Source organism: Somniosus microcephalus, chromosome 14, assembly GCF_052327205.1.
Source record: "Somniosus microcephalus isolate GS21.2 chromosome 14, FLI_Smic_1.0, whole genome shotgun sequence".
NCBI classification, from domain to species: Eukaryota; Metazoa; Chordata; class Chondrichthyes; order Squaliformes; family Somniosidae; genus Somniosus; species Somniosus microcephalus.
The window spans coordinates 4,376,102-4,381,123 of NC_141000.1; positions in this window are offsets into that span (position 1 = coordinate 4,376,102).

Sequence of the window (5,022 nt, forward strand, 5' to 3'; positions counted from 1 at the left end):
TGTGCTGTGGTGCAGTAAATTAACTTCGGGGTGAACCGGGATGGGATTGCGTCAGGTCAGGTGTGATTTGATCCGATCAGAGTGTCTCTTTTGCGTGTCTTCTCGGTGCAGTGCCGGTGGTCAGTGACACTATCACCTTGCAGAGTAGGGGAGAGCTCCCTCGGCTGGTGCTCGGGAACACTGGACTGCGTAGGAGAGAATGGAGGCACGTCGGCCGGGCTCCTTTCCAGGCGTGTGCTCTGACCCAGCTCTTCAGTGTAAATTAAGAAAATACTTGCGTCATCTATTGTTAACTGGTTGTGTTTGGAAAATTCACTCTCTGCATTTAGCAACACGGAGGTCCATTGATTATAAAACTGTCTTAAGCGCTGCTTTAGTTTAGTGTTTCCCCTGGGAATGAGAGCTCCTGCTCCATGGCTGGGGTGTAAGCTGGATGAAGTATTTCGGAGAGTTAGTCAGGAGCACTGTCCTCCTGGTAGCAGGATGTGGCCACGCACTTTTTGCCTGCAATTTGCATGATGATGCTGATGAAGTTGGAGTAGATAGCTCCAGATAAAGAGCTAGTACTGGCACCGACACACTGGGCCGAATGGCCACCTTCTGTGCCGTGATTTCTGTGAAATGGATTGGCAATGTGATGATGCGCTCAGTGAAATTCATGGCATTGTGTCAAATATTTATCCACTTTTCTGTGAGCGGTTCACCTTTTCAGAAATGAACAGATGCCGGCCGGCCAGTGAGTTAACGCCTGGTGAAGGAGTTTTGAATGCAGGAGATGTGTTGCCGTTTGCGATATTTATTTAACTGCTGCCTCTGTGGCTTTTGCTCAGCTGTGCAATCACAAGAAGGAAGGTGGGGGCTGATTTTCTGAATGTGCCCGATTGCTGCCCTGGTGCCCCCAGTAGTCTCGCCCACCGCACACGTGTCAGGGTGATTACAGGTGCCCTGCCCGCGATGGGCTGTCCATTAAGAACATAAGAAATAGGAGCAGGAGTCGGCCATTCGGTCCCTCGAGCCTGCTCCGCCATTTAATGAGATCATGGCTGATCTGATCTTGGCCTCAGCTCCATTTCCCTGCCCGCTCCCCATAACCCTCGACTCCCTTATTGTTCAAATATCTGTCTATCTCCACCTTAAATATATTCAATGACTCCGCCTCCACAGCTCCCTGGGGAAGAGAATTCCACAGATTTACGACCCTCAGAAGAAATTCCTCCTCATCTCAGTTTTAAATGGGCGACCCCTTATTCTGAGACTGTGCCCCCTAGTTCTAGATTCCCCCCATGAGGGAAAACATCTACCTGGTCGAGCCCCCCTCAGTATCTTATATGTTTCAATAAGATCCCCTCTCATTCTTCTAAAGTCCAATGAATATAGACCCAACCTGCTCAACCTTTCTTCATAAGTCAACCCCCTCACCTCAGGAAACGCCAGTGGGCAGCGAATCATGGGCCACGTGCCCGTGATTCCCGGGAGGCATGGCCGGCAGGCAAAGCTCCCCCGCTGGGATTGAGGGTCGCCAACTCTAGTTGGATGTATTGCGGAGGTTTCGCCACATGACCTCCCACCCCGCCCCCACACTCTCCCGCCATTGGTCGCCCGACACGCCCATCCTCACGAGGTTCCGTCAGCCTGCACCAATTAGGAAGTGAACAGGCTCTTTGTTACCTGATTGGATGATTCTTGACTGTCAGTCAAAACAGCCTTTATTTCCCATCTCCAATATTTTTTATAACTAATGGACGCAAGTATTCAAAGAAAATGAAACAAATAGGTGACATGAGTCAGTCATTCATGAAAGAAAGACTTATGAAATAATACTGAGCGGCCTGCGGGTGGCGCTGTCCAGGGAGAGTATAAATACTCGGGCACGGGCCCAGCTTGCGCAGGACATTCTTAACAGGAACTAGTGAAGGACACAACTAGACCTCCATGTTGTAGAACAGTTGATTAAAGCTTTGTTTAACGCTTAGACCAAGTGCCTAGTAGTTTTCTTACGTCAACAGGCATTGTTTTTTTTAACGGCCCTATGATTGTTCTCCCGGGTTGCTCCCAGCAGTGTCCGGGAGATCAGTCTTCAATTCCTGGAGACTCCAGGGTGATTCCTGGAGGGTTGGCCACCCGACTGGCATTGCACATTCAAAAACATCTATTGGACCAACTGAAGAATAAACCACAGCAAACTGGAGTGCAAAGTCAACGGACCAATCAGCTTACTGTCTGATGCTCCTCATTCAACACTGGGCGGAGACAGTTGAAACTGATCAGGATTGAGCTCTGGGATTGTGTTACCTCTCGTTAGTTTCACGAGTCGGTTTTGGTGTTTACATAGTATTTGAAGAATCAAATGTTTCTACATGAATGATAGTTGTCATAAAGAAATCGATTTCAGGAATATTACTTGTATTTTGTGAATCTGAAATGACTAGGTTTCCATGTACAGTAAGATAGTTCCTGTATATTTGTCTTATTTGTACAAATGAACCAAAAAATTACTTTCTGGTTATTTAAATTAAAGATTTTTAAAGGGCAGCGGGAGAAACTGTTGGTTCATATTTTTTTGGTTCATTGTTGGCTGTTACCAGCGAGGGGAGGGTGAACCGTTGTTGAGTCAGCGGGTGGCGCTGTGAGAGGAGGGTGAAAAAAAAAAGGGGAGCGGGTGGGAAAGTGGAGTTGAGGCCACGATCAGATCAGCCATGATCTTATTGAATGGCGGGACAGGCTCGAGGGGCCGAATGGCCGACTCCTGCTCCTATTATGTTCTTATTCCAGGCCTGCTCTCGAAATTCTCTCGGGTTTGCCGTCACCAGGTTATCCCATAAGCGGAACCCATGTCCTCTATGATCAGGAGTTCACCTTTATGTTTACCTCCCTATCTCTGTAACCGCCAATGGTCCAAGGAGCTGGTTTAAGTTGCGAGCTGCACGTTACTGAACAGAGTAGTAAATCCTGAATTTTAAGTCCCTATGTAACAACAAGGCACACTATCGCTTAGCTTCACTTTTCTGGTCAGCTTTTCTTTTCCGAATCTGACTGGCTTTATCTTAAATATGCAGGAATCTGTTCCATCACTTTTCTCATTTTCCCCTCTGTTATTTTTAGCCGCTCCTTAACCCTGCACTCTCTCGGGGTCACTCCCGTGATGCTATTGGGCCCTAAACTCCTTAACGCCTGAAATCAGACGGGCAGCGTTGGTGAGCCGAGAACGCAGAGGCCCGAGGACTGTCCTCAATACAAACTCAGGCCAGCTGCAGAGGCCAATTAGGCCCCCCGCCTGTCAGGGCCTAATCAATTTTGGCAGGCACTGAAGCCCATAGGTAAGTCCGGGGCGGGGGGAGGCGATTGGGAGGGGGCTGCGCTTTAGTGGGGCCAAGCAGAACACTCCTACTCCTTTCATAAGAACATCAGAAACAGGAGCAGGAGTTGGCCATTCGACCCCTCGAGCCTGCTCCGCCATTCGGCCCCTCGAGCCCACTCCACCACACGGCCCCTCGAGCCCGCTCCGCCACACAGCCCCTCGAGCCCGCTCCGCCACACGGCCCCTCGAGCCCGCTCCGCCACACGGCCCCTCGAGCCCGCTCCGCCACACGGCCCCTCGAGCCCGCTCCGCCACACGGCCCCTCGAGCCTGCTCCACCATTCAATAAGATCACGGCTGATCTTTGACCTCAACTCCACTTTCCTGCCCGAGCCCCATATCCCTTGATTCCCCTAGAGTCCAAAAATCTATCGATCTCAGTCTTGAATATACTCAACGACTGAGCCTCCACAGCCCTCTGGGGTAGAGAATTCCAAAGATTCACCACCCTGAGTGAAGAAATTTCTCCTCATCTCAGTCCTCAATGGTCGACCCCTTATCCTGAGACTGTGACCCCTGGTTCTAGACTCCCCAGACAGGGGAAACATCCTCCCTGCATCTACCCTGTCAAGCACTTTAAGAATTTTATACATTTCAATGAAATCACCTCTCATTCTTCTAAACTCCAGAGACCCTAGGAAGGAGAGAGGATCAGAGGGACCTTGGTGTGCATATACATAGATCCCTGAAGGCAGCAGGACAGGTAGATAAGGTGGTTAAAAAGGCATATGGAATAAGAGCAGGGAGGTTATGATGGAGCTGTACAAAACGCTGTTAGGCCACAGCTGGAATACTGTGTGCAGTTCTGGTCGCCACACTAGAGGAAGGATGTGATTGCATTGGAGAGGGTGCAGAGGAGATTCACCAGGATGTTACCTGGGCTGGAGCGCTTCAGCTATGAAGAGAGACTGGACAGGCTGGGGTTGTTTTCCTTAGAGCAGAGAAGGCTGAGTGAGGTGTACAAAATTTATGAGGGGCAGATAGAAAGGAACTTTTCCCCTTAGTAGAGGGGTTAATAACCAGGGGGCATAGTTTCAAGGTAAGGGGCAGGAGGTTTAGAGGGGATTTGAGGAAAAACATTTTCACCCAGAGGGTGGTTGGAATCTGGAACTCACTGCCTGAAAGGGTGGTGGAGGCAGGAACCCTCAAACATTCAAGAAGCATTTAGATGAGCACTTGAAATGCCATAGCATACAAGGCTATGGACCAAGTGCTGGAAAATAGGATTAGAATAGACAGGGCTTGATGGCTGGTGCGGACACGATGGGCCGAAGGGCCTCTTTCTGTGCTGTATAACTCTATGACTATGGGGTCGATTTTCATTGACCCGTGGAGCCAGGATTGGAGGCATGCGGGGGGTTAAAGTCCTGAATTCGGGGGTCCCGACACCATCCTGCCCCCAACCTGCCTTCATGTAAGTTTCAAAGGAGGCGGGTACCCGCCCCGCACTGGGACCCGCTGACCCGAGGCGGGAAGGAATTAGTGCCAATTAACTGCCTGTTAACAGGTAGTTAACGGGCAGTTTTTAGCCTAATCTCTATTTTAAAGCTTGAAGTGTGGGATTGCTGACGGCTCCAAACCACGCCAAGTTAGAGGAGTCGGGCCGTCGGGTTGAAGGACTTGGAGGGGTCGAGATGTCGGTGTTCAGGTGAGTGATGGGTGCAT